The sequence below is a fragment of the Austrofundulus limnaeus genome, unplaced genomic scaffold (genome assembly GCF_001266775.1).
Source record: "Austrofundulus limnaeus strain Quisiro unplaced genomic scaffold, Austrofundulus_limnaeus-1.0 Scaffold101, whole genome shotgun sequence".
Classification (NCBI taxonomy): Eukaryota; Metazoa; Chordata; class Actinopteri; order Cyprinodontiformes; family Rivulidae; genus Austrofundulus; species Austrofundulus limnaeus.
Genome location: NW_013952503.1, coordinates 1359349 through 1369380, shown reverse-complemented (window position 1 = coordinate 1369380; position 10032 = coordinate 1359349).

Genomic DNA, 10032 nt, shown 5'->3' with positions numbered 1-10032 from the left:
CACACACACACACACACACACACACACACACACACACACACACACACACACACACACACACACACACACACACACAGTATGTAAGGAGCAGTGCAGGCGGGAATGCTGATATTAGGCAAAGCTCCAGATTCTATCTCTGACTCCCCTACAGCACGGCTATCAGGAGATAAAGAATATTAAGATGCATGTCAGGGTCCAACATGCAGTCCCAGTGAAATGCCATAGGACACTTTCTAAGGACATGTTAAAGGGTGCCAATGATCCCCAACATACTGTGCTTCAGTCTTTCTCTGAAGCTCAACACAAATGTGTCCATATGAGCTGTGAAAATGTCTGTTTTGGTGCATCAACTGCACAAAAATTGCCATCAAAWCAAATATTAAAGCAGCTGTCAGAGGCTCTTTAGTGTTACTGTGGTAACCACCTGTGCCTTTCCCCCCCCCGGACAGCACTTTTCATCAGGCAGACAGAAACACAGAGCAGAAAGGAAGCCTTAATCAAACAGTGACTGTTCTAAAATTAAAGTCATGCTAAATAAATTGCTGACCCATAAGCTGTCAGGAGTCATTATGTGTCCACACTGTTTTGTGTGATAAGTTAGAAACAACTTTAATTTCCAGCTTTGAATAGAACATTTAGAGATACAACAGATTGCAATGAGAGTTTGTAAGTATGGTAAAGCTGCTACAAAGTTCTGCAGAGAGAGACACGTTAGGTAATATTTATTAATCTTTGTATAACCAGGCACATCCTATAGAGATCACAGATTTCTTTCACACAGGGGGGTCTGATGGTTAACCTAACATGCGTGTAGACTCATGGAGGAAACAGTACCCAGAGATTACCCATGAAAGCACAAGGAGAGCAAACTCCACTCAGAAAGAGCCCTGGTGCAGCCTGGCGATCGATCCCAGAACCTTCTGTGAGACATCATCACTGAGCCATCATGCTGTCAAACTTGTGTAAAAACCGTTACATGCAGTTCAGTCATGTAAAACACCACTTTCTGTCACCTATTTAAATTTGGATGTTGTTCCTACAGTAAAGAAACAGAATTCTGATTTTACATTAACTGTGCTGTAGTTTTCTGCAGTTTCCTTTTACTCCATTTGATGTGCAAACAAAATAAAAGACACATGCCCTGAATGAGCTACATATTTAGATGCATTTTCTGTATGTTTTTGCAGGAGGACAGTGAATGGAAACATAAGAAAATTGGAGGAATGAAAAAAAACCCTTTAGTGATTATACAGAAACATCACGGTTCTTTAAAAGCTTATGGGAGCCCAAGATCTCATTTTTGTTTTCCCATGAACACAGACACACTCTTTTCTGTTTTTATATACAACAAAAGTCTAATCACGARTGATGCCATAGGTGTCAATCTGAAACAAGAAGTTGCGACACCGCTGAGAAAAATACCATATTGTTATATATATTCTATCCCACAACTGTAGTGACTTTGAGTTTCAGGAGCAGTACATTTAGCTTGGTATTTAAAATAACATTCTGGAGTAGTGACTGAATAAAACACTTGATTTTAGGAAGTTTTATTGTCAACATGCCTTCCTAAGACTAAAACAAAACAGCTCTAGTCAAAAACATCCATTCATCACGTTATTTTGCAACTCTGATAAGAGGAACTGAAAGAATAAAAAGACAGTTTAAACTTCCTGACCCTTTTCATTTTTTTATTTCTTTTTTTAACTTCCATTCATTGATTTAAAGGCCTAAAAGCCAGCACCACACTGCTTCAGCTCTAACTCAATTGACTGTAATAAGCAGAGATCTCCAGGCTCCTGACCCTCGGTGGTTTGGAGTCTTCTGCCCTGAAGGGGGCATCAGAGCTGGTGAGCAGCTGAGAGAAAAAGTCATCCATTACTCCTAATGCTCTCTTTACTGCCTCGGAAAGCACACAGGTGAGTTTATAAATGGACCGCACTGAATAAAAATGTTCCCTCGGTAGAAACARAAAGTCCTGGCGTGCATTCAGATCTAAACCAGCGGGAAAAAAAGGGGGGGGGGGGTGATTCTATCGTCTGACAGAAACRCAAACGTTGTCAGTTTTGTAAGGCTCACCATATTGAGATTTCCMCTGAAAGTTTTTGTGGCTCAGTAGAGCAAGATAAGCCCGAAATCCTTGCACAGTATATATTTTTTCTCTTCCTTTTATTCACGAAGAGACAGACAGAGGATCGAGTGGCTCTTCTCTCTTCCCAGCCTTTGTAATTCTCTGATAACACAAATGTTGTAATATATTTTTTTAATACCAGGCATCTCTATCAAAGGCAGCACTAACAAGCCTTCGGTGTCATCAGGATAACACTGGAACAATTGCTTGGAGTCATTTCACAAGCGTGCCTGGCACCTAGCATATCTAAAATGAGGAGAAGAACAATAAAAGAGCCATTGAAAAGGATTTGGCTCTTCATATATATCCGCACTAATCTTTAGTTCAGCCCTGAAGAATAATTAGCTGTGGTACAAAAGGGGGGCACTTTATGGCTCCTGTGAGCGGTTGACTTGATTTTATTAGCCTGCCCTGTATTCACCAAAGAGAATGAGTCAGAGCGAATTGTGCAGACTCAAATTTCTGATCGAGAAGTCTGTCGTTATAGGCAGTTATTAAGAATTTGGGTGTGATTTGATGCATTTTATGCAATTTAATGGAAGAGATCATATGACACAATAAAGGCAAAAGGGCTGTCTGAAATATTTCTTCAGCATACTCAGAATACAACCTCACCTATCACTTTAACAGCTGTCGATTATGCCACTTATCAGCATTAAATTAAACATTAAGGAAGCATTTTATTTAAAGACTGCGCTTGAGCAGTTAAAGCTACCACCTAGATAAAATATGATGAAGCCACAGGAAATAAAAGTGATAACACAAGCATATCTTATTTACAAGCCTGTAAATAACCGTTGGGTCTCCTGCATCAAGTTAAGATATAAAAGCAGCCCATTCATCACTCTGATCCTTAAAGCTCACTACATAAAGGGGATATTTGCTGTTTTGCTCACTGAGCATCCAGAAAACAGTCTACTCTCATTTTTTTAAATGAAAATATTAATGACCACATCATTCTTGGGAATTATATTTGTAGGATACTAGAACAAATATTAAGATGGTACTTTTACTACGATCCATGGGGGAAAACAATGATGGGATATTTAGCGTCTCTGAAACATTGAGTAATAAGAGAGTCCATCCAGTGTCTTCCACCTTTCAGTGGTTGAGTCGCACACAGGTCCAGGTCCTGGGGCACCCCCTTTTTTCAGAAAGACTCTTCAGATCCTCCAGAGGGATCCCAAGACACCCCTTGGCCAGGGTGGACACATCCTTCTTCCTGCAAATTGTGGGTCTCCTCCCAGTGAAATGTGGCCACAAAACCTTCAGAGGGAGGCATCCAGGAGGCAACCTAATCAGATCCATGAACCACCTCAGCTGACTCCTTTCAGTGTCAAGGTGCTGTGGCTTTGCTGCAAGCTGGGGGGAGTTTGAAGTCATTCATCAAGTGGTGGGGGAGGAGTGACGAATCGCCACATATGTAAGGCTGAGCCTTGTCACCAGAAGAAGTTCATTTCAGCTGAAATCTTGTTCTCTCGGTCATAATTCATATCTCTTGGAATGTAGAATAATACTTGACGGCCTCTTCCCTAAAACCAATCTAAAGACATATCTTCCACCAGTAGTTTTAAAGTTTGAAAAGTTATCTGCTCATTAATAATCAGACCAGTTTGCATCCAGCAAGGGAACTGAGTTTGACCGAATGCTCTCAGATCCTGGTTATTTTCTGACTGCAGCTGCACAGCAAGTGCTGTTTGGGTTTTTTAGCCTTRCTGCCCCAAATGAGTGGGTGTAGGATGCCAGGCCTGATGTTTAATCATCCACAATATGTTGGACAGAGGTTTTATTTGTTGGTTTTTTATGGACCGTTTAATCTTTTGGCTTTATGAAAAAAAAACTCTTTTCACAAGAACATCACTGCTAAACATGATCTGAACTTGTGACTTCAGGGTGGAATMTAAAATGGATTTAGCATCAGGAATAGTCAAAAGTATTAGTTAGAAAAGACTAAACAAGTAAGAAAAATGTGTTCATTTGTCAAAAATGCTCATGGTTGATACCATGAATTGGATGGGAGTACAGATGAAGGCATTTTTCAATGATCAATAGCTGACCAAGTTTCATTCCAGTTCTGACACTGTCAGTGGTTTTATATCAGCTGAGTGACAATATACTTATTGTAAGGCAGCTGTGATGATGTACAGTGTGTGTATCATGTTGGAATTAAAGCTGTAGTAGGTAACCTTTATTAAAATGTATTTTGTTTACATACTTGTTAAAACTGTCACTATGTCCTGACAGTAGAATATGAGACAAATAATCTGTGAATAAAAATAAAGCTTCTTTGGCTCCTCCCTTTTGTCCCACAGGTGTCAGTCATGCTCATGCACAAGCTGCACCCCCCCCCCCCACACACACACAGTGCCTGCCATCGTTCAAGCTCAAGATTGCTGCAGCATTAATAGAGCTACTTTTAACATAACTAATTTAATTAGACATTTAAAGTACAAATGCTTGTCTGAGAATRCTGAGTTCACTCAGCTTTGACACAACTAAGCAACACACTTTAGAGGAAGGCCAAAAGAGGAGAAACATGATTTCACGGAAGATAAGGCCAAAAGAATTACAGACCAGGTGGTCAGTTTTATCAYTGCAGATGACCATCATCTTCTGGGAGGAAATAGGTTTTTTTGTCAACTTTTGGAGCTGTTGAGACATTTTCCTACCGTCCTGTCACTGCTAACAGCAGTTCCTTAAAAAAATGTCATCATTTGGGATGGATTTTTCTTCTTTGAAAGAAAAAGAAAAAAAAAACTTAAGAACATGAACGCAGTTTTAAATACAGAATAACAATTGAGTGCAAAAACAATATGATTTAAAACAGCAGCTTTTTATAAATAACATTTACAGTACAAGAAAATGTCTTCAATTTAATTTGCATTAATTGAATTTTATGTATCTGTCTCACTTAAATACGTAATATGCCAAATATAATATATTAAATATAATATGTTACATAAACTGTCATATATTGGCAGCATGATGGCTCAGTGGTTAGCACTGATGCCTCACAGCAAAAAGGWCCTGAAGAAGCTTTGATCCCCGGTTCAGACCTGGGGTCTTTCTTTGCAGAGTGTGCTAAAAAAGAGGATTTTGCATGGAATGTCCCCACACCTTTACAATACTTAGTCTACATCGCAAGTACTGTATGCGCTGTAATAAAGGAAATAAAGCAATTATCAAATTGCCAATCTTTCTTTTTAAATGACTCAGATCTGTATTGAGAACAAAACCTCTTCATTAGGACACCCCTGTTATTTAGGGTACAGAATTTTAGGCAGCCACGTTCTGAAAAGACAAATAGACTAAAGCTCTCATATGGTCTCTGTACCTGTTTTAGAGTTTTGTCAGGTGCAGATAATTAGTCAGCAAAGAACATTTTTCTCACTCTCAAACAAGTTTGCTGGTTCAAAAAAAACTTTTAAACTTTGTCAGTGTGTTTAATCCTTTTTAATTCAGAGGAATGCACGAGTGAGACAAGAGGAAAAGTGAGGTGAAAGGACTGAAGAAAAAAATAAAAGCCAAAACAGGCAAACAGAAGCCGCCGTGAGCTAACTCTCCTATGACTGCAATCGAGAGGTCTGAGTGGGAACATATGAATCAGCCGAGGCTCTGAAAATTCCCTGCTCTCCGGCTCTCCAAGCAGCGGGCTGGCGAGGCTCAGTCAGATCAATGTTTGGAGCACGTTGCTCCAGAGGCAGTGTTTGTCCTCTGAGGTGTTTGGTGGAGGTGAAACCAAGTGTGAACGGAATTAGCAGSGAGGCGAACAAAGTGCCTCTGAAGTTTAAAGACATTATGGTAATGGCGTAAGAACAAGGAACGTGAACCATTTTCAGGAATGTTCCTCTTTTTAACAACGGCAGAGGGATACACTGAGGGGAGGACTTGGGCGTGGGGGTGGGGGGTAAAAGAATAAAAAAAGAAAAAAAAAGCTTTATTGGAAGCAGAAACATTTACAGTGACATTTCGCAAAGCGAGGAGGATGTATGAATAAATATGCACAGCGTTGCCAGGAAGCATGGAGGGTTTCTCAGGGGCAGAAGCACGGTGAGAGTGATGGCTCCTGAATTAATGATGAGGGAGCCTACTGTCTGTCTCTGTGTGCATATGGATCTGAATGTGTCTGCACATGTGACAGTGTTTATCTACAAAATGTGTGCGTGCGCATCATACACKCACACACATAAAGACACATCTAATTCATTCTTGCAGCACCCCAATTTCCCATCATCACTGATRGAAATTACCCAATCCTAGATATCCAATCAAGCGATCATTTCTTATTTTTACTTTATTTTTTTAAACACAGATTTGCGATTGTCTCTGATGCTTAATTACATTTCTAGAAAGCCAAGGAGCAAATTGCCAGATAAATTCCAATTTTTGGATATTTTTTTTCCCTCTTATCAGACTTGTTAATTTTCCATTCTTCACTGCTTTTTTTTCTAGGCTGAGATGATGAATACAGGCTGCTCATCATAAAACACACKGGGAGATGCTCCAGAGATTAGTGCAAGGAAGGGGAAAGCGTGTGTGTTTGGGGGTGGGTGGTATATCCAGGAGGGAACTGTCAGGGAGAAATGCTATGTAGGTCAATTGCCCCTTCAGCTCACGGTCCTGGAAGCTGATTTGATTTGCAGTGAATCCATCCGACTTGAATTATGAAAGATTACCCTGCTTCAAATCACCTTGGTGACTGCTAACCTCTGATCTCAGAGGGACACCTATACAGCATGTACTTTAGCGCCATCCAAGTTCATACAGCTTCAGTATTATGTTGATACTTCCTTTAGACGTAAGGTAAAYGTTCAGTGAAGGACAATAACTCAGATGTGTGAGTTGGAAATAAAACATRGTTGCCATAGTAAAATGTTGCTTTGCGTAGCAACATGTATCCAGTATTCTAATAATACCTTAGACAGCAGTGATAGAAATGTGAATTATGGTTTAGTGGTTTATACATTCATAGAAGTTAGGCTGCTGTTTTTCAAGTGCATGACATATGTATAAATKAACTTTTAACCAAGTATATTTGCATCCTCAACTTAACTAATGTTTTTGTCTATGCCAAAAAACAACAAGAAACAAACAAACAAACAAAAAAATAAATGTTTGAGATTAAACATCAAAATGCCACAACCCCATTATCGACAAACACAACACACACAAATGAACATGAACATTTAGTCAAAATACCTATTTTCATTTCAGTTTACCATCATTCAGTTCATACATWCTGACTGACCAAACTAAAAGCTGAACACACAAAGTAGCCTACGTTAGGCTTCATTTGGTTCACATACAGACTAGTGATAGGGCCATAAATGTTTCATTTTGTCTAGAAGGGCCACTGGAGAGCCTAAGTGTCACAGTGACTGGAACAATTTTGCTATCATGCCATAGCTCAAGCTTCCACCAAAACAACGAGTGAAGGTCAGCAGTCACAAAGGATGCCACATAGACAGGCCTAACATGACCGAAACTCCACTGAGTTTAATTTAAGTCACTTTGTGGGTTTCCATAAGGTGTTAAAACTGCGGTTGTAATGTTTATTTGAGAGTGCGTGTGGTAATTAAATATACAAACAAGTGTCCAAGTACCATCCGTGATTGGACGAAGAAGACCAGGAGCTGAATGGGTATTGGCTGCCAGAATAAATGAATTCTGCATAAAGATGAGGCGATGACATGRAGCTCCCCTGTGCCATCCAACCTGCCACGCCAGAATGATGTTCAGATTTCCATGACAACGGCGCTTGCTATCTGGACACAAGTACAAGACTCTTTATAACACCCCCTGTCATCCTCCACTTTGTGTCAACAACTAGCATCAAGCAGATCGTCATTCATTGTCCCATACTTAGACTGCGATTAACACCAAAGCAAAAACAACAGTGTTTGGAATAGTGCCAGAATTTAAGAGGCATTGACTGAWGACTAGTGGTGCTTTACCACTATAAACTCTCAAATTGTCACTGGATGTGGGTGAGAGTATAAATAGYTGTCCATCTCGTTTGTCACTGTGATGGACTCTCCAGGGTGTACCTCTCCTCTTGCACAAAGACCACTAGAGATCAGCTGCAGCTACCCCAAAACCCTGGATGGATGGAAGGAAGAGGACCACTTCTCTCATTTTCTTTTCTTTTCAATTCTTTTCTTTTCTTTTCTTTTCTTTTCTTTTCTTTTCTTTTCTTTTCTTTTATGTTTGAAGGAGCAGTACAACAAAACAGTGTCACCCATAGACAACAGATGCAGCATACACAAGGTTTCTAGCTAAAATATCTTAGCCATGTTAGTAGTTGAAGTCTTACTGATTGTGTGGGGTGGACAGGTGTTTTTATGCAGCTAACGACCTCAAACAGGCGCATCTAATTTAGAAAAAAGAAGTGGAGTGGAGGTGGACTAACAGGTCTTTGAATACCAGAATTTTTGTTGATTGGCAGGTGTTCAAAAACATATTTACAGCAGTAACAGATAAATAAATGATTAAAAAAAATCATATATTGTGATTTTCAGATTTTTACTTTTTTAGATTATGTCTCTCCCAGTGGACATGCACCTAAGATGAAAATTTTAGACCCCTCCATGATTTCTAAGTGGGAGAACTTTCAACCTCTGTCACCTCTTGTAATGACAGAGGAACCCTCATGACACAGCGTTTGATTATTGACAGCCTACCACACAAAGTAACAGAATCTTCCTAACTTTAGTTGCCTGTGTACGAACTTAACTCTAATTTAAGTGAAGGAACGCATAGATTCATAAGAATATACATATCCACTACATGTCAAAACCCTTCTTGTCTTGGTGTTGCCTGCATGTAACTGTGTCAAAAAAAACAGTTTATTGTGAAATAACGTGTTCTTAAATCCAGTGATTTGATCATTCTGTTCCTATGAGATTAAACTGATTAGATGGTGCATCTTTTATTGAAGATTTGATTGCATAACAAGCACTGAATGGACAATAATTTATGAAGTGCTCAAATTTAAACAAAATGAACATGGCTCCTAAAAAAGCAGGAGCAGGTACAACTATGTGTTATCAATATCTTTGTCTTAATATTTACTTCAAAATTTGTTGGCATTAAGTCAACTAAATTTATGTAAGCATGTCTGAAAAAAAGCCCAACACATTTAAAAAAGCAGATATTTGGATTTCATAATGATTTATTGAGAGAATACATCACCTTCACATGATAACTTCTCTCTTATTAGACTCCACATCTATTTTAGAGCATATTATACATCATATATAATATATTTTATATAACCTATTAAAAACTGACAAATAGACAAATAGCTTTGGTAACATCAAAGTGGCATCACAACAAATAACAGTCATAATCTCATATTACTTCTCAGTGGGAGAAAAAGGTTGAGAATTTAGATAGATTCAGCCACTTTTTCCCTTTTTGTAGTGTTCACATAGTATCAGTTCCTCATTTAAGAAATCTGGTGGATTTTTACATAGACAACTAGAGCAGATTTAACGCTACTATTAGAACTGATCACTAAATCACAAAGCTTTTATTCGGAGAGATGAAACATACTGACGTGAAATCTATCTACTTCTTACCATCCACGCTTTGTTCAGGCAGTAATTGCTTCCACAGGTGGTAAACCTAGTTGTTCCCTTTGGCCCAAGGCCTCACAGGGGGGTTAAAGACACACACAACAGGGTAAGAAATGGAGCCTGAAACAGCAGAACAGCAAGAACAAAACCCAGAGTCCTTGCAATTAAGAAGAGGAAATCTCAACAATGGCAGCTTGGGCTGTGATGGTAAAGATTAACTGAAACACTGAGATGGGTTACTGGGGAAGATGAGACGCTTGCTTTTGTACGTTTTTGGGTGTGTGTGTGTGTGTGTGTGTGTGTGTGTGTGTGTGTGTGTGTGTG